The sequence below is a fragment of the Pan paniscus genome, chromosome 16 (genome assembly GCF_029289425.2).
Source record: "Pan paniscus chromosome 16, NHGRI_mPanPan1-v2.0_pri, whole genome shotgun sequence".
NCBI lineage: Eukaryota > Metazoa > Chordata > Mammalia > Primates > Hominidae > Pan > Pan paniscus.
Window position 1 is genome coordinate 60,589,558 of NC_073265.2, and position 20,216 is coordinate 60,609,773.

Here is a 20,216-nt window from a genome sequence, read left to right on the forward strand (position 1 = left end):
AGCTGGGTGTGGTGGCACATGCTTGTTATCCCAGTTACTCAAGAGGCTGAAGTGGGAGGATCACTTGAGCCCAGGATTTCAAGGCGGCAGTGAGCTATGATTATACCACTGCACTGAAGTTTGGATGCCAGAGCGAGACCCTGTCTCTAAAAAGCAAACAGGCCGAGATGGTGGCTCACGCCTGTAATCCTAGCACTTTGGGAGGCCGAGGTGGGTGGATCACCTGAGGCCGGGAGTTCAAGACTAGCCTGGCCAACATGGTGAAACCTTGTCTCTACTAAAATACAAAAATTAGCTAGGCATGATAGTGGGTGCCTGTAATCCGAACTACTCGGGAGGCTGAGACGGGAGAATCGCTTGAACCCAGGAGGCAGTGGTTGTGGTGAGCCGAGGTCACACCACTGCACTCCAGCCTGGGCAGCTGAGTGAGACTCCATCTGAAAAACAAAACAAAAAACCAGCTCAAACACTCCAATAGACCACTTCATTCCATTCCTTCTTTTAATTGTTCATGGTGGCCTTTTCTCCCCTGTGAAATACATAAATTCCCATAGTTATGGAGGGGCTCACACTGTCCTGCCACCCGCCTACAGTTTCAAACAGCTCCTGTCAGCTAAACCTTAGCCGCCTTCCACCAGGTTCTGGAACCTCCCTTGGGAAGCCTTCCCTGACTGACCTGACCCACCTAGAACTTCCTTTCTTGGGACTCCCTGAACCACACACTTTATAAAACCAATTCACTAATGCCTTATTATGTTTTAATATGTATAATATTTATTTTGTCTATGAAAGTTTCATTGCATTTGTCTTCCTAATAAGTTAAAGCTCTAAGAAGTCAAGAATTCTGTTTTATTTACTTTTTGAATGCCATTTCCTTTCTTTTAGAAACCCCCATTCCCTTGTTGTCACCCCCCACCCACTGTGGGAAAAAAAATTGTTTAAAGCACAATGCTGAATGTATATGGCATTCAATGCATAAAGCTGTATTTGGATTTCTTTTTTATAAATCTTGATTTTTCTCTTGCCCCTTTTGCTTCACCCTACTCCCCATATCATGTGCCTTCAAATATACACAAACACAACCTTTTGTATTTATATATAGTGACCCGCTTGCAAAAATAAATGTGTTAACAATGTAGGGCCTAGGACACCTGATACCATTTGAGCCTCAGAATGTATTAATTCAGCCGGGTCTGTGCAAGAATGGTGATTTTTCAATTAAACGTACTGTAGCAATGATGGCCTCTTTTCCCACAAACTTACTAAGGTGAGGAATGGGACAAAAGTAAAGCCACCTTCTTTCCTCCATTACAATAGGCCGTGTCCTCCTTTCTCAAACCCTGGCTCAGAGGCGAGGCTTATAGTTCACTGCTGCATTCTGCTGGGAGAACCATGGTGACCCTCTGGGTCATGGTCCCGGCTGGGACACTGTATTTTCATGCTTCTTGTTTTTATTGTTCCTCTATTTCTTTTTCTTTTGAGTCCAATCTTCAGTCAAGCCTTCCGTGTGAATGATAGTGGCCACTTGGGGATCTCCATCTGCATTTTATTGTATGGCCATGCAAAAGCTTTTATGTAATTCCTAGAAGACATCGATTGCTGCATAGCTTGGTGGGTGAAGAATGGAAAAGTACAATGTCACTTTATTTTGCTGGTGGCTTTGCCCTCCCTTTCCTACAAGCAGTCATTCAGGCCTAATGGTTCTGTTCCTCCTAATTATTCATTTGTTCATTCGTTCATTAATTCATTCAGTCTGCCATTCTATATATATTTATCAAGCATCCACTATGTTCCAGGTGTGATTCCAGGCTTCGGAGATAGAACAGTGAATCAAACTGATAATGCCCCCCTCTCCAGGAGCCAGCATTCTAGCGAGAGAGAATGACTTACTGAATTGTTTCAGTTGGAACTTTTTTTAGACTCTGAACCTTGGAAAAAGTCCACTTTCCATGGGCTTATTAAATGTGCTGAATCAGACAGTTGGTGCTGTTTACTAGAGATCAGGGTTCAACCAGCTTTAGCTGCATGACCCAGAACATTTGATTTTATGATTTACAAAATAAAAAGTTATGGCCCTCTGCAGATGTCCCATCTAATTTACTCATTGTGTTCCTTAGAGGCAATGTGGTATAGTGAAAAAAGCAAGACCAAGCTTTGCGGTTCAAGTGGCCTGTGCTTGCTGGGCCTCAGTTTCCTGATCTGTAAAATGAGGCTGGATAAATCTAAGTTTCTCTCCAACTCTACAGTCTGATGGTTCTAGTACTACAAGATCAAGATTCTTTTCCTAAAGAGCCATTTGTCTTATTTTAGCTTCAAGCCAAGCCAGGGCATCTGAGAAATACCAAGCCTCCGTTGTGATGTGTCGCCATGAAAACGTTGGCTGCCCTCTGGATGCAAGTCTGCTTGTGCTGTGCTGTGGCTCAGAGTTAAATTTAGATAAAAATCAGTTAGGCGCTAAAAATATTCCCAGCTTTCCTGACAGGTTGTATCCATCATCATGGGAGGAAAAACAAGGAACTGGCTGCCTGGCGACAGGGAGCGGGCCAGGCTGAGTGTGAGGTCAGGCCTCGGCTGGAATCTCACGGACTTGAAAGGACAGAGACGTTTCCTGAGATGTCTGCGGCAGAATGTGGGAGGCTTCAGCCTGAGGAAAGTTCAAGTTGGAGAGAAAGGTTGCCAGACCTTTGAGTGACCCACACTGCTTATAACTTCTAGAAGGTTCTTTTAGGGAAACCTGCTTAGAATGAAACCCTGAAACGTCCTTTGCTGCCTCCTTAACAACTTGCATTAGAGAGTTTCTTCAGCCAAAAGGCAAATGTCTGTTGAGTGGAAAGGAGAGGACAGAGTCGATGTTGTCCCCTGTGAGATGTCATGTCTCAGGCAGTATGCTGGACATTCCCGAGACGCCAGCTCTGCTCAGGTGACTTGTGTGCCCTGCCCTTCTAAGCCTCGAATTACTCATCGTGAAATTGAGGTCAAGCCACTCACTCACAGGCAGGGCTGTGGTAACAATAAAATGAAGGGTGCTTAGCACATTGAAAATACTCAGGCAGTGTTCCATTATTGCTATGGGCTGGGCGTGGTGGCTCACGCCTATAATCCCAGCACTTTAGGAGGCCAAGGTGGGTGAATCTCTTGAGCCCATGAGTTTGAGACCAGCCTGGGCAACATGGTGAAACTTCATCTGTACAAAAAATAAAAAATTAGGCAGGCATAGTGGCACGTGCCTGTGGTCCCAGCAACTAGGGAGGATGAAGTGGGAGGATTGCTTGAGCCTGGGAGGTCGAGGCTGCGGTGAGCTGTGATAGCACCATTGCACAATCCAAACTGGGCCACAGAGCAGGACCTCGTCTCCAAAGGAAAAAAAAAAAAAAAAGACCACCATGATTGTTCTAGTATTGTTTATTGTTGTGCCCTCCTGGGCCAAACGAGGAGGGGTGGGAGCTGCCCTGGGTGTGCCTGTGAGGAGGGCCTCGTGGTCTTGTGGAGTCACTCCGATGTGCTTTCAACCTGAGCTCCCCCACTTCCTAGCTATAGGACCTTTGTTAAATTCATCTTTGAGTCTCAGTCCCCACTCCTCAGAAATGGGTATGACATGTACTTTCTAAAGCTATTCTAAGAACGGCATGCAGTTGTCATTAATTAAAACATGCAGCACACGGTAGGTATTCAACAAACAAGGGGAATTGTGTATCGTCGTCAATAGAGGATGCTCTCAAATTACACTAACTGTGCTAAAATCCAGGCCAGGATTTTGATTCGCTGGGAAGCCTTGGGGGGAGTTGCTTCGCCATTCTGAACTTCAGTTTCTTCTTCTGTAAAATGGAAGTAATAACAATAGTATCAGCTTTCTATAGTTACTATGAGGATTAGATGACATAAGGCATGTAAATCCATTAGCAGTGTCTGGCATGCAGTAAACCCCTCAATAACTGTTAGTGCTTTCCTTCCTGCCCCTCTCAATTCTTCCAGGACCCAGTTGAAGAGAACAGTCCTGTGCTTTGTTCCTTCTGATGTACAATACTGTCATATAAACCCACTCATTTTTTTCTCACTTTCTCTCTCTGCCTCTGCTGCTGCTGTCACCGGTCCATCGCTCTGTTGGTTGCCAAGAGTAAGAGAGAGACTAGGTTGGTAAGTAATTTCAAATAAAACAGACACCAGTCTACACACAGAGCAGAGGTTTGAGTGACATGGACACTAACCCGTTTACCGGGTGCCACTGGCGATCTGGCCTTGTCGAGGAAGGACAAGGCTGTGCTAATTTGCTCTCCCACCTGTGTGGCTCCCGGGTGTAGACAGAGCATTGAGCTCATTTCTCCTGCGCTCCTCTCAGTGGCCTTTGGCTGGCAAAGCTGTTTGTCTCCCCTTCTAGTTTTCTGCTGCAGCCATTTGGACAGTGTTGATTAGTTTTCCTGAGGTGCTGTTTGGGCGTCTCCCCAGCCACCTAGGTACAGATGGAGTGTGTTTGGCTTGTGATGGTGACAGAGGGGCGGCTGCCCTTCCTCGTACTTCTTCTGGCATTGAAGAAGCAGCTCTGAAATCTCCAACTGGGGTAGGCCAAGAAAATTTGGATGTGGATACATGAATGCCTGGTTTCCTCTGAAGGTAGTCAGGTCTCAGGCGGCCAAGATCACTGGGAAGAAATGTGACTTTGCATTTGAAGTTCTCATTTGGGGAGACTTGGAGTTATCAGTCTCAGCTGGCTCCAGCCCAGAGCAGATTAACTTTTATGAAATGATTGTCTCCAAACACACTTACTAAATGCAAAAACCTGCTGTGGCTCCACAGGCACCATGGGGCGGGGTGAGCTGCAGAGCTTCACTCTAGCTGGGATTGCTCTGCATGCAGTCTGGCCCCCAGAGCATGGTGGGCTGGGAGGAGGAACCCCTGATTTAGATGCTGAAAACCTAGGCTTTGCTCTTGGCCCACCACTATTGAGTTGTAGGACCTAGGGAAATGGAGAAAGGCATACTGCTTCACAGGGAACACCTCAGGGCCCATCTCCAGGACTTTTTGTGGAGGGAATGGGAGGCCTCTGTGGCATTTTGATTCACAAATAGCTAATATTGAATTACAATGCATTCCTTGCCCCTTGCCCCCCACCCCCCGCCCCACCCCGTGACATTGGACTGCCTACTTGTCCCTTGAACTTCAGCTTTTTCATCTGTAATACAGACATGATAAAATTCTGTTTGTCAGCATCTTCCAGGAAGCAGGCATCAAGACAGGACTGTACATTCAAGGATTTTATTAAAAGAAACAGGTTAGGAGAATGGTCAGATAGCAATGCAAGTCTGATCTCTACTGAAGGAAAGAGGAAGGGGCAGTTGTAGGGAAGGGTCCTAGATTGCCAAGGAGGGTCCACAATGCCATCAGGGAGTCCTGCAGCCAAACTCAGCTGTCAGAGGAGTCCCATGTCTCCCAAGAATAGGTTTGTTTCAGTACCCCTGCTGGGTTCCGCTATTGCCTCTGGAATCAGCCCATGAGAAGTGCAGTCTGGTGCCAACACAGCTACAGTGATGGATTTCAGAGCACAGCAGCTGGAGCCGTTGGTCAATTTCATTGCCTGTAGTTGGAGGTCTGCGAAGAGCATTGATTCTCATGGGTACCACAAATACCTACACTGCCAGACGACTATAAGGATAAGAGATGAATGTATGGTAAGTCTTACTTAAAGGATGATGTATGTGTGTACATGGGTACGTGTCTGTGTGTATATTCTTGGCTGTAAAATGCAGAAGGAGTAATACTAGACATGGAATCAGGAATCCTAGAAGGAGAAAAGGACTCTGCTCCTGGCCTTCAAATTTGCCCCTTAATTTAATCCTTCCCTTAACAGGGAAGTCAGGTACCCAAGGTCACAAAGTTAGACTGCAGCATACCTCGGATTTGAACCCCGGTTGAAGTCTTGTGATGTTAACATTTTATGGCCCGATTGCTGTCACAGGCTTAAGATAGGGACCATTCACCCTGACAGCAGACGTCTCTCTCTCTCTTTTGCCATACCTAGAATTATGCTTGATATGCAGAGAGTACTCGCCAAATATTTGAGTGATGAATTCATTAACTGCAAGCTGAGCCCTTTAAACATGCTTGTCCAACCCGTGTCTTGCGGGCCACATGTGGCTCAAGACGGAATGTAAATTTGTAAACTTTCTTAAAACATTGAGATTTTTTTACTTTTTTTTTTTTTTTTTTTTTTAGTTCATCAGCTATTGTTAGTGTTAGTGTATTTTATCTGTGGCCCCAGACAATTCTTCTTCCAATGTGGCCCAGGGAAGATCGGACACCTCTGCCTTTAAGCTTGGTATCTGGTCTAGCTCACCTAGACTCCATTTGGGTATTCCCCGCTTTTAGGCCTCCCTAATAGTGCTGTTCCTATGGGGAGGCTGGGATGCTTAGGTGAGAAGGACATCTTCCGTTTTTGCTGCCCACGAGGTGGGGGCATAAAGAGCCACTTGTGGCTAGAAAAGCAGGTGCATTGCAGGCATTAGCAGCTCAGCCCAAGAGTGTGAGCTTCCTTTCTCTGGAGTCTCTAGGCTGAAAGGGTCTTGGGAGGGGCATTCTGAGTTTTGGCTTTCAGAGCAGGCATTTATGGGGGAAGTGGGGAGTGGCAGAGTCAACCTAAAGCCCCCTTGTTACTGTCCTTGCAGTTGTTAAGCTCACTGTGGTCATATAGAATTGCCCATGGAGATTCCAAACTGGTCATAGAGAATTGCCCATGGAGATTCCAAACAGATGTCTATTCTAGTTTCCCATTTCTGATACGTGGGCCTCTTAGACTTTAGCTTTCTCACCCTCAACATACTCTAATTAGGCTGAGCCTTTGTTTTTTTCTTGGCCAAGAGCCTTGTCATTCTGGCATCTATAATTTTGGAGATTTGAGTGGCTGGCAACTGATAGAGTGCAGAAAGGCAGTGATCTTAGGGGACATTCCCATGGCATCAGCATGGGCATTTTTTATTTTTCCAAAAATCAGCCAGACTGAGGGTACAAATGGTTGTGACTGTCATTAAGGACTTATTGAAGTCTTGCTTCACACTTTACTCAAGGCTATTTCCCACTCAGTAAAGGCAGTGTCTGCATCAAACACTCAATGTTTAAGGTAGTACCAAGCAGACAACAAACCTTTTTCTCTTACGGGGCTTAGTAGATGCTTATTGAAAAAATATGAACTTTCGTTGACAAGATAATGCTACAGAAGGTTGTGGCTTCTTTCTTCCCTTTCTCAACCTCCCTCTGGTCTTTATCCTCAAATAACATTTTTGCCTGTTTCTTTTAAGCCAAATATGTGGAATTCAGAGATGAGTAAGACACAACCTCTGCCCTCAAGAAACTCACTGCCTCCCAGCCTGTTGTTTTAGTTTCGAGTTGAGTATCTAAAGAAACACTGTTTTTAAGGTTTCGGATTCACATATGGAGGACAGTGTGATAAGATACACCCAGCAAACCGGAAGCCAGAGCAGTATATCAGCAACCATAACAGTCATAAACTGAGAACTTACTTTGTTCTTTTCTGCAGAATAGCCAAGGCATATTTTTGTGGATCATTTTTCTTCATGACGCATAACATGAAACATAAGGGTAATCTCTTCTCACAAATGGGGAAACAGAGTTAAAGGACATCTTCAAAATCCTAGCTTTGAAACCGACGCTCGACTACCACAGAACCGTTTCTCTAAGAGGTGGACATCGGCAGCTTTCTAGATGAACAGGTCACAGAAGAATTTGGGGATTCAGCATGAGAGTGTATATGAAGCCTTTGGCACATTTTCTGAGTGCTTACTAAACATCCAATACAGTCAGTAGCTCTCATTTTTATTATTTTTATCATTGTTCATGTCATTTTCTCATTCCCCAGCTCTGGGGGCAGTTGGTGCAAGGCTGTCACCCAGGATCCATGGACAATCCCCAAGGGCCAAATAACGCTGAAATTGGCATTGACCAAGGCTGCGGCCAAATGCCAGCCCATCAAGGCAAATGAGTCAGTTTGCCAGTGTCTGACCCAAGCCTAGGAGAAGAAACAAACCAGCCTCCCTCTCTCTAGTTATTTGAAAGTAAGCCCTTAGCCTGATCTGTTTGTTGTAGGATAGACCTGTGGCCCTCGTAGTGCTCAGAACTGTCAGCAGAACTTCTTCACTGGAAGAAGGAAGATGCACATCTTTCATGGAGGTTGTGCTGTCTATCTGGGACAAAGGGGGAATCCGTTACAAAATCTGTTGCTTTTTGAAGCTGCACATTTAGAAACAGACTATGGCTAAGTGACACACTGGAACAGATGGGCCAGGGCTGTGCTGGATTTGAAAAAGGCCCTCCTTCCTGAGCAGAATTAATGGAGCTCAGGTCTGGGGAGGGTGAGTGCACTCTTGGCAGGCAGCTGTCTTGTGTGACTTGTGCTGCACTCATCTGTGAAACATGTTGGATCTGAGAAATGAGTCTTGAATCCTGGGTCATGTTAGCATCAGAATCACCTTCTATTAATTACATGCGACAATACATGTGAGGTGCTTAGAGCAGTGCCTGGAACACAGCTCACGTTCAGGAAATGCAAATACTTGTCAGCCCCAGCAACAACTTCTGTTTTAGTTGAGGGCTCTTTTCTTAAATCAGTATTGTGGGCTTTGAGATGGTATTTCAAGGAAACAGAATTTCCTACTCTGTTTAGGACTTGAACCAAGTACCCCCTAACCTCTCCCCAACCCCTCCCAACAAAAATGCACAGATTTTATTTAATTTTTCTTTTCAGAATCTTTATGCCTTAGAACCTAGACTTCTAGAATGACAAATATATTTAATATGGTTTCACAGAGTTTGTCTGGACCCCTTTTTGAGGAGAATTCGGGGGCTGATTTCAGACCCAGAGAAAAAGGATATAATGATTGATTAGTGATGTCTGTCATGGATGCGAGAGAAGGGTGGGAGGTATGTGTGCCATGCTTTTACCATCTCTAACTAAATGAACTTCAAGGCCCAATTTCCTCGGTGAAGATGAATGCAAGGCTTATTTCCGAAGATGATGCCACTCTGGAGAGCAGCTGAGACCTCAACAGCTGTTTATCTTCCTGGTCATGTTTCTGGTTTCTGGCTGTTTCTTTTAACAAGGGGTCAGTAACTGAGGGCTCCTCCACATCTGCAGGGAGTTTCCTGCAGAATTAGGATGTGTAAAATAAACCCACAAAATCAAAGCCCCAAACAGATGCTGGAGATTATTTCGCACTTGAGGTCATCCTTCTCGTAGAAGGGCATGGGGGTGGGTTGTGGGGGAATGATGTGGAAGGCCAAACCTGAGGGGCTGGACTGCAGCAGAACACAGTCAATGAAAAAAAAAAATCTCAATCATTGGGGAGAGATCACCTCGGTGGATGGCCTTTCGCATTGCAATCCATTAGGAAGAGGAAATAAAGTGATGGAGGCCATCCCCTGCTCAGCCAGCACATGTGAGGCATGTTCACACACTGTCTCCCTCTCCCCACAAAATGCTCAAGCTTCTAGAATGTTTTTAATCAAGGGATTTAGGGCAGTGTTTTTCAACTTCTAGAATAAAAATGTTACAACCTTGGTCTGAGTGGTGAGGGCCCAAAGATACAGGGAAGGAAGTGGTAGATAACAAATACATTAATACCCTTTATTATGAGTTCATAATATTTTGTTAAATCTGAAATTCAGTTGTCATTTAAACAGAAGAGATTCAAATTCAAGTTATAGAAAAGTTAAAATTTCTAATTAGCAATATTTAAAGCAAGGAATTTTATACTTTATCATTTTAACTGTTAAGGGAAAAAAGTAATTTGAGTGTGATTGTTTTTCTTAAAGTTGAAGATCAGTATCCAGAATGTTTGGAATTATCGCTGGTCATGAACTATATTCCACGTGGAACCATATCTGAGTTTGTTTTGAAGTACCACATGTTCAAATCACTGAATTAGACTTTTTAAGAGACATAAAGTGTTATATTTCTGTCAGAGGTGCTTTCCAAACCCAAATCTAAAAATTTATCATTTCTGTTCCTTAAAGTATCATTTTAATTTATAACTTATTTTCCCTTATTTGGCAATTTGGATACAGTGTCTGAAGCAGTAAATGGATTTAACCCCAATCTGATTTTTCTGTAAGAAGTAGGAGAGAGTCTAAGAATGACATACAAACCTGTCAAACCTGTTAAAATGAGCTAGACTTTCACACTTTCACCGGTGGAAAATGCTGTTCCTTCATGTCAACTGAAGGTAACTTTGATCACATTTTAGTACATGCCTTAGGATGGCAAAGGGCAGTTTTTGCAAGGCACGGTTTACTTGAGGGCCTTCCAATCCTTGGGCTAAATCAGAGAGAGAGGGGGGAGAGGGAGTGTGTGCATGCATGCATGTGCTTTGTTTTGGAGAGAAGTGGGAGGCAAGGAGGAAAGAGAAGGACTGTAATGATGTAGTGACCGCCTTGGTCCTGGGCTAGGCAGAGGAAGTCTGTGCATGTGGATGTGCCTTAGTTGGGTACAACACTGAAAACATGAAGTGGTCATTTTCCAACCCAAGAACTGTAAGGGGTGGTAGTGGCTGCAGCAGCCAGGCCAGTGGTAGGGTCTAGAGTGGCCCCACCTGGACACACAGCATGTGATTGCATTCCAGTCCAGGGGGACCCAGGGTAGAGCCAGGCCCAATGCCCCTGTGGGAGCCAGGAGTGAAAAGTGGGCAGAGCCTGAGGCAGTGGGAGGAAACCTGCCCCTGGAGGGCTTGATGCTCCTTACTCAGTGTTTCAGCCCAGGAGAAAAACCACAAATACTTGCCTTGTGAGCCAAACCCTAGCTTAACAAGGATCAGCTAGTTAACATGTGAAAAGTTGTCCTAAATGGAAACTGGATAAACAGGTCTGGCCTGATAAATAGCTAAAAGGTTTCCCAATCAGGGATGGGGTGAGAGAGGCTTGGACGTTCTGGCCCGCAGGTCATTCATTATGCAAATTCTTACTGGGCTCTGGGAGGTTCTCAAGAACTTGGGCCCTGGGAGAGAGGGCCCCTCAGCCAGTCTGAAAGATGAGGCTCTGCCTGAACACATGAGGAGGGCCTTTGCATACCCCAGGTGAACCTAGTAGAGGCTGAGCCCACAGGAGACGTTCCCAGCAGGCTTGAGTAAAGGTTAGGAAAGTGATTTCTGCATGCAATGTGATGTAGGCAGAAATGGGCAATTTGAAGATCAAATGGGGCTCTCATTTACTAATGACTGTGGGCAACTTTCTGGTCCTTCCAGCCTCAGCCCCTTCCCTGTGTAAACTGGTGGAGCTGATAAGTTCCTGGAAGGATTATGAGGATTAACTGGAAAAATGTATGTAAAATGCCTAGTTGTACCTAGAAAAGAGTAGTGCTCATATTTTTCTTCCCTGTTCTATCATTAAACTGTTCGCCCAGCAATGCCCCAAAATCTTATCTGCTTATTTCTCTCTAAGAACTGGGTTCAAAATATGGTTTCAAACACTGAAGAATCAGAAGTTTGAGCTTTGAATCCTGGAGTTTCCCTAATTAGCTGTGTGACCTTGAGCCAATCCTACAGTCTTGGTATCCCATGAAATGGGAGGATTCTCCAGGTGATGGCTTAGGCACCCCCACCCCCCGGCCCACTCTGAGCTTCTTTCCGAACACTCAGCAGTAGGACAGGAAGATCTGAAAGCAAGGGGTCTGCTTCATGTAGCGTGATAAACACTCTTTGGACCGGAGTCTGAACACTTATAGATATCAGGGAGGTTCACATTGCTCCAGTTCATACTCGCGCGTGGATCCTAGAATTGGGCCATGAGGTAATGCCGAGAGTATGTGAACTGTTATAAATTAATACACTGGTCTACTCTGCAGTGAGGTTCTTTCGGCTCTGATTTCTCCTTTTATGGTGTCTTTAGACACAGGCAGGAGGTTAGGAGGTAGTTGACAGAGGAGTTACAAACACGCGTATTCACTGCATCAGGGCTGGAGCTTAGCTTTTGTTTTTGAGTTAGTTCTGTTGTTTGGGCTTGGTTAATCTGTGCCTGAACACTGAGATTATTAGAAGGAAAAGACACCCTTAACTGGCCTCTTGCAGCAACAGACACTTGGTGGGAGGTAAGAGAAGGGGGAAATGGGCCAAGGGAGAAAAGACCTTCCAACTCTACCCAACCGAGTGGACCTATGAAAGACTGAAATCTCCAGTTTAATGTAGCCAGAACTGAGGTCAGGGTCTGGCCATTGTCTGGAAACCGGAGTTGGAGTTCTGGGGCTGTCAGTGAAGACCTGTCTGTCCTAAAGGTCACCTCTGTTTCTATAGAAACAGGTGCCTGAGTGACCAGTGTTTATGGGATAAAAGCAGGCTCCTTGCAGGACATCACACTGTGTCTTGCTCCAGCCACTGGCCATCGCTGCGGCCTCGCCTCTTCTCAGGACATTTTGTCCTGGCCTCACCTACCCCGAGATCTTTTTGTTAGCTTTGTGTTCTGCCCTTAAGATATCACTTAAGAACTCCCTCTGGGTTCTTCATCGCATTTTAGCATTCTTAGTATGTTTTATCTCCATTAAACTTTTTCAATGTTCTATGCTGGGTTTTTTGTATTTTTTGTCTCTGTCTACCCAAACTGTTACTTCTGCCTGAGCCTCCCTTTTATTGATTTTTTTAATCCAGAAATACTCCTACGCATCCTTCCAAACCCCCAAGTTTAATGACTCAGGAAATCTTTGCCGACCCTCTCAGATATTTAATTATCCCCTCCCCCAACCATCACCTCTGTACTTTGCACAAATGTCCCATGAAACTGATCACAGTGCATTACTTTATATTTTTTTACTTGCCTTGTCACTCTCTAACAATATAACCTCATTAAAAATGAGAGCCGTACATTATCTATTATCGATTAGGTATGGGGTGTAGTGTTTAAGAGATGGGTTGCCTACATTAAAATCCCAGCACTACCTGGTATGGTAGGAACTTCTCTATCATAACTTGAGATAAGTTCTTAATTGCCCTGTGCCTCAGTTTCCTAATCTCTAAAATTGGAATAATAAAAGTAACTACCTTATAGGGATGTTATGAGGATTAAATGGTAAATATATGTAAAGCAGATAAGTGCTCAGTAAGTTTTAACTTTTTTTTTTTTTTTTTTTGAGATGGAGTCTTACTCTGTCACCCAGGCTAGAGTGCAGTGGCGCGATCTCCGCTCACTGCAACCTCTGCCTCCTCGGTTCAAGGAATTCTCCTGCCTCAGCCTCCCAAGTAGCTGAAATTACAGTCGCGTGCCACCATGCCTGGCTAATTTTTGTATTTTTAGTAGAGACAGGCTTTCGTCATGTTGTCCAGGCTGGTCTTGAACTCCTGACCTCAGGTGATCCGCCCACCTTGCCCTCCCAAAGAGTTGGGAGTACAGACATGAGCCACTGCACCTGGCCAAGTCTTAGTTATTCTTGACGTTGATCCGCATTTCTAGGCTTCATTACTGCATTTGGACCTTAACACTTAATCAGTAGATGTTTGCAGGTTGGCTTTGTACTGTGTGTGTCTCTGACTGGACCGTGTGCTTGCTGAGGCAGCGTGTGGGTACACCTGCTCCTTGGCATATGCCTTGGCTTCACATCTTGCCAGGATGGGTCTCTCGTCCCCATTTCATAGATGAGGAACCCAAGGCTCAGAGAGGTTGAAGGACTTGCTGAAGATCACTTTAAAGACCAGAATATGGTAGAAGTCCTGGAACTCTGAATGGGAGCTTAGACCCAGTGCTTCCAAAATGCCATCCACCCTGTAGCTTTAAGGCTCTGGCCCCTGAAACCAAATCCATGAGGGATGAGCTGGAAGAGCCAGGCCATGTGACCCGTTTTCCGCTGTGCTGGGAGCTTGCGCACCCTCTGGAGCTTCCTTGCCATGACTGCCTTCCACTTCCCAGGCTGTCTTTTGTAGGTCCATGTTTGGGCCTTAATGAGCATCCAGAGACTTTTTTTTTTTTTTTTGAGACACCGTTTTACTCTGTCACCCAGCCTGGAGTGCAATGGTGCAATCTCTGCTTGCTGCAACCTCTGCCTCCTGGGTTCAAGCAATTTTCCTGCCTCAACCTCCTGAGTAGCTGAGATTACAGGTGCCCACCACCACACCTGGCTAATATTTTTAGTAGAGACAGGGTTTCGTCATGTTGACCAGGGTAGTCTTGAACTCTGGAGCTCAGGTGGTCCACCCACCTCTGCCTCCCAAAGTCCTGGGATTACAGGCGTGAGCCACCGTGCCCAGCCCCAGAGATTGTTTTCATAAGCTTTCCCTGGGAGTTCACTTGTGAAAACGGGTTGGGAGGGTCTACACTGGTCCCTAGAGTTCCTGAGGTAGATGTGCAGGTAATGGTCTCCCCATTGTTTCCCAGTGTCTCGCATTTCCTCTCTCTCCCATTTCTTTTTTCTTTTGTTGCCTTGCCTTTTCTTTTCTATTGTCTCTTTTGTCTTCCCTCTCTCTCCCTTTTCTTTTTTTTTTTTTTTCCTTTTAATTACATTTATTTTAATGCTGAATTTACTCCCGTGCCATAAGTTTTTGTTTCTTCAGTTTCTTCTGGGATATCTTTTTCTTCTGGGCAACCTCCTCTTCTGGTTTAGGAACAATCTGTTCCTTTTCCGTAAGGATCATCTCAATGTGGCAGGGAGAGCTCATGTATGGGTTAATCCGACCATGAGCTCTGTAGGTCCGGCGGCGCATCTTAGGTGCTTTGTTCACTTGGATATGCTCAATGACCAGAGAATCTACATCTAAACCCTTAAGTTCAGCATTACTCTCTGCGTTTTTAAGCATGTGCAGCAAGAATTCAGCACTCTTTTTGGGCCACCGACCTTGTGTCCAGCCCCACTGCTTGGCCTGCGCACACCTGCCAACTCCACCATTGTAACGTCGGAATGGTACACACTGTTTCTGTAAAGTGACATCTTTCAGATACTTCGTGGCTTTTCATATATGCATACCCTTGATGGCCTGAGCAGTTTCACGAGTGTTCTTAAAGTGAACACGAAGATTGGAACCTCTTGATTTGCCTGATTTCGTGGGGTTCTCCGGGTCAAGTGAATAGCAAACCATTTTCACAGATTACCTCAGGCTGCTTAGGAAAAGAGCTCTCTCCCTTTTCTTCCTTTTTTCTCCTACCTCCCTCACAACCCTCTTTTCTTCCTTCCTTCCTTTCCTTTCATTTGGTTTATTTCCACCTACTAGGTTTTTATTATATTTCATCTAGAATAATGACCTTAATGCTCTAAGGATTTTTTTTTCTAAAAGTAGCTTGTGTTCAACATAAAGTATTCAAACAATCCAATTGAAAGCCAAGAAGACAGTAAAAAATTACTCCATATCCTACCACAGAGGATTAACTCTTGTTAACAGTAGGTGAGGATAGTCACAGCTGTCTGTAACAGGAGATGGGGAGGGGTGGAATAAGTGGATTGATGGGTGGACATGCAGATGCAGAAACTGATACATCCTTTGATTGATTGACTGAAACGCTTTTTCATAAAAAAAAAAAAGGTGGGGGACAGTAGGTGTTATTTAATAACATCTACTAAATCCCATTTATTTCCTGGAGTTTAAAAATAACATAGCTGATGAGGTTTTAAAATACGCTTTGGGAACCTGGAACAGAGAGAGTTTGTGTTACAGAGACTGCCACGGGGAGTGCACAGTACTCACGGTGCACATGATGCGTAGAAGAAAGAAATGGGGGCTTGTGCTGGGCTTGCACTCTTGGTCCTCTGCCTGCAGGCACTTGGAGAGCCTGAAGTCAGAGGACAGCCTGAAAACAGGAGAGAAGAAACAACAGGGTTGCAGTCTCAGCATGGGAGTCCCTCCCTTCTCTGACCCCCACCTTGAGCTGATCGCCATGCAGGTTAATAGCTTTCACTCCGGGTTTCCTTGCCTTCCCCCTGCCCACCCCCAACTTCTGCCCCTGCCCTGGTGTGCCCTGGCAGGCGCAGACCCTGCAGTGGCTGCACAGTGGCCCTTGGGGACATTCCGTGGCTACAGCCACTTTGGCTACTCTGACATGTTCGTCCTTGTTCTCCAGGCAGCCGTGTTGGAGGGGATCCCACCTCAGCCATGGACGGTGCCTGAAGCGGCCCTCCCCACCCCACAGCAGCTGATGGGGGTCCTTGGATACCAACTAGATGTCTTCTTTCTTGTGGCAAATTCTCTTTTGAGGCTGTTTGTGCCAGGCACACCCAGATCCTCAGAGACAGTCAACAAGTGTTGAGCTTCAGAAGGTCTTTGAGTTCCATTTGTGCTCGAGTTTTTCTGTTCTCTTCCTCCCGACTGGCCCATCTTGCATATAGAAGGGTCTTAAGAGACAGTCTTTGCCATATGCTAAAAGGTTCCATTTTACCCATATGCCAGGGCCTTTGTGCTTACTGGGCATATATTATCAGAGCTGGGAGGGAAAATTATTTCTTCTCTGGACAAACAAAGTCCACCCCTAAATGATCTGCCTTGACTAAGCCAGTGGCTCATGCCTGTAATCCCAACATTTTGGGAGGCAGAGGTAGAGGGTCTCTTAAGGCCAGAAGTTCAAGACCAGCCTGCATAATATAGCGAGACCCTATCTCTAGTAGGTAGGTAGGTAGATAGATGGATATATTAGATATAAAGAGAGATAGATGGATATGTTAGATGAATTAGATAGATTAGATAGACCCTGTCTCTACTGATTGATTGATAAATAATAAATAGCCTGCCTTGCCCGCTGTATTAGTTTCCAGGGTATGCCATGACAGATGACTGTAAACTTAGTGGTTTAAAACAACAAAAATTATTTTCTAACCATCTCAGAGGGGAAAAGTCCAAAGTCAAGGTGTCATCAGGGTTGGCTTCGTCTGGAGTCTCTGAGGGTGAATCCTCACTTTCCTCTTCCAGCTTTTGGTGGCACCCAGCAATCACTGGCCTTCCTTGACTTTTAGGCACATTGCTCAAGCCTCTGCCTTTGTCTTCAAGTGACCTTCTGCTCTGTGTGTTTCTGTGACTGAAAATCCCTGTGCTTTCTCTTATAAGGACACCTGTCACTGGATTTAGGGCCATCCTAAATCTAGGATAATCTCATCTCAGGATTTTTTTTTTTTTTTTTTTGAGACAGGGTGTTGCTCTGTTACCCAGGTTGGAGTGCAGCCGCAAAATGGCTCACTGCAGCCTCAGCCTCCCAGGCTCAGGTGATCGTCCTACCTCAGCGTCCTGAGTAGTTGGAACTACAGGCATGCACCACCACACCCAGCTAACTTTTCGTATTTTGTGTAGAGACTGGTTCTCACTGTGTTGCCCAGGCTGGTCTTAAACTCCTGGGCTCAAGCAATCAGCCCACCTCACCCTCCCAAAGTGATGGGGGTGGGGTGGGGGTGGGGGTTACAGGCGTGAGCCACTGCACCCAGCCAGGATTCTTTTTTTTTTTTTTTTTTTTTTTTTTTTTGAGACAGAGTCTCACTCTGTCGCCCAGGCTGGAGTGCAGTGGCGCGATCTCTGCTCACTGCAAGCTCCGCCTCCCAGGTTCACGCCATTCTCCTGCCTCAGCCTCCCGAGTAGCTGGGACTACAGGTGCCTGCCACCACGCCCGACTAAATTTTGTTTTTGTATTTTTAGTAGAGACGGGGTTTCACCGTGTTAGCCAGTATGGTCTCGATCTCCTGACCTCGTGATCCGCCCGCCTCGGCCTCCCAAAGTACTGGGACTACAGGCGTGAGCCACTGTGCCCAGCCCAGCCAGAATTCTTAATAACATCTGTGAAGATTCTATTTCCAAATAAGGTGATATGTGCAGATTCCAGGGTCAGGACTTGGGCGTATTTGGGAGAAGGAGGGCACCATTCAGCTCACCACTTCCACCTTATGGAGCATTGACGACCTCTTCAAACATGTTTCGCCTGCCTCAGGGAGCATACATGCAGGGGGCTGGCTGGGTGCCTGTTCCACAGACCTCACATCCTTTATCCTTTATGTCCTCCACAGTACTCAGCACTGTGCTGTAAGCATATCTTTGTTTCATGCCAAACATGCTAATTTAGGAAAAATAATAAATTGGGTGAAAATTTCTCTGGGCTCCGGGTAGGGGCATTCTTTCATAATCAGAAAAAGAAATGTAGAAGCACCAAATTGTATCATGAGCATTCACAAAGATTTCTTGTGCCTACTTCCACGGATGTACAAGGTCTACTCAACAAATGTGGCCTTTGCCTACCAGCATCTTTGGGGCCGTGGGAAGGATTTTGAAAATGGTGTACTCTCCATGTCTGTGTCTCAGGTCCAGATCGTGAGATCTGCCAAGGTGGGAGATGCCCTTTAGGTATGATGACAGAAAAGCGAGCCAAGAATTCTGAGTATGTGAGTGGTCATGTGGGAGATGGGTAGCAAGCAGTGTGTGGGTTAGAGGGGGCGAAAGAGTCACAGAGAAAATCGGGAGACAAAGTCCAAAAGGAAACTGTTCTCAGAGTTCTTCATCTTTATCCTTGATCCTTTCTTAGTGTAGCCTGGGTCTGTGATATTGGCTGTAATTATATATGTGATTTCTCATTTCTGTATGGTATGTTTTTGTTCTGTTTCAGTATGCAAGTGGCGGGGGGTTGGGGGGGTGGGTAGGGGGCAAAGGGAAGGATTGATTGTGAATAAGGAGGAGTTGTATACTTGTAGCCTGCCAGATAGAAAGGGCTTTTCAAGTGCCAGCAGCTCCCATCCTGGGCCAGAGGGTGTGTAGGAGGGAGTCTGATACAGGGGCAAGGTAGGGCCAAAGGCACCCCGGGCTACCTGTGAGAGGAGAGTGCTGACCTCTGTGATTGGCCCTTTCTTCAAACGGAGCTGGTGCCGTCTGAAAGCAAATTAAGATTTTTTTTTAACTTAAACAAGTTGGATTTGGTAATAAATCACACATAACGAGAAATCTGGAGGTAGCCAGTCTGAGGGCTTGCTAATTTAGCAGCTCAACAATGGCAGATCTCTGGGGTGGCTTCTCTGAGTTTTTAGTGGCTTTTCCTTATTTGCAAAATAATTGTGACAGGTCCAGGCCTCAGCTTTGATGGGTGAATGTCTATGTCAGGTGGAAAGGAAGCACTTTTCCTTTAGGCAGTTGTTGCTAGAGAAGAACATCTTTCTAAGATGCCCCTAAAGACATTCCGTTAGAGTGCCTTTGCCAGAATAAGTGAACATAATTCTTTGGGTTTTTTTTTTTTTTTTAATTATTTTACTTTGAAACAGTCTCAAACTTATATGATAGTTAAAGCCCTGTACGAAGAGTTCTTTTGTTTTCGGACTTACTTGAGAGTAAGTTGCCAATGTGATACATTGCCACTCCCCCAGGTTTCCTGTAAACAAAAAAATTCTCATACATAACCACAAAGCAACCATCAGAATCAGGACATTCATATTGATATATTGCTACCACCCAGTCCCCAAACATTCAAGTTTCACCAGTTGTCCTGAGTGTCCCAATAATGTCCTTAGAGTGGAAGTATCTGATTCAGAATCACACGCTGTATTTAGTTGTCGCATCTCTTTGGTCTCCTTCAGCCTGGAAGTGTTTCTTATTCTCTTGTTGACTTTCGTGACATGATCTTGACATGTTTGAAGAATATAGACCATTATTAGGTAGCATGGCCCTCAGTTTGGGTTTGTGCAGTGTTTCCTCATGATTAGATTCAGTCAATGAATTTTTGGCAGGAAAATAACAGAAGTGATGGGGTATTCTTACTGTATCCTGTTAGGTGATACAGCTTGTCCATTTGCTCCTTTATTCAGCCATTTATTTGTGTCAGCATGGACACATGGATTTCCCTTCTACTCAATGGGTTTTGACCTGTTACCATTATTATTTGCTTTGAAGCTCTAATTGCCCCGTATTTGGCTAGTGAGAGCCACTTTGGCCTGGCTTCAGTGTCTTTTTTGACACATCTCCATCACTCTTTGAGCACTTCTTCACTTTTCAGGTATGACACGATGTTTCAAGCTTGTATTGTATTTTACCAGTCCTAGCCCTGGAATCAGCCATTTTTCCAAGGAGCCCTCGTCCATTTTTTTTGGAGAATAGTATTTACAAGCCAAAATCTGGGCAATAAATGTACCTGTTGCTCTTGTGGTGTTGCTGCTCCTAGACCCTTTCAGTCAAACAGAGCTGGGCAATGCGTCTTATGTATGTAAGCACATATTTATTATGTGTGTATTTCTGTATTCATCTGTATATTAAAAATTGTCAGTTCACACACATCTCAAATTCCGAATAACATCATAA

General features: G+C 45.1%; 1 protein-coding gene and 1 pseudogene across 1 annotated transcript in view; one reads left to right on the plus strand and one right to left on the minus strand.

The window, feature by feature from the left end:
- THSD4 (thrombospondin type 1 domain containing 4) overlaps nt 1–20,216 on the plus strand; it is a 665,075-nt gene that overhangs the window by 208,084 nt on the left and 436,775 nt on the right. The gene's annotated exons all lie outside the window — the stretch shown is intronic.
- Nucleotides 14,478–15,065, minus strand: LOC100980767 (large ribosomal subunit protein uL22-like; annotated as a pseudogene).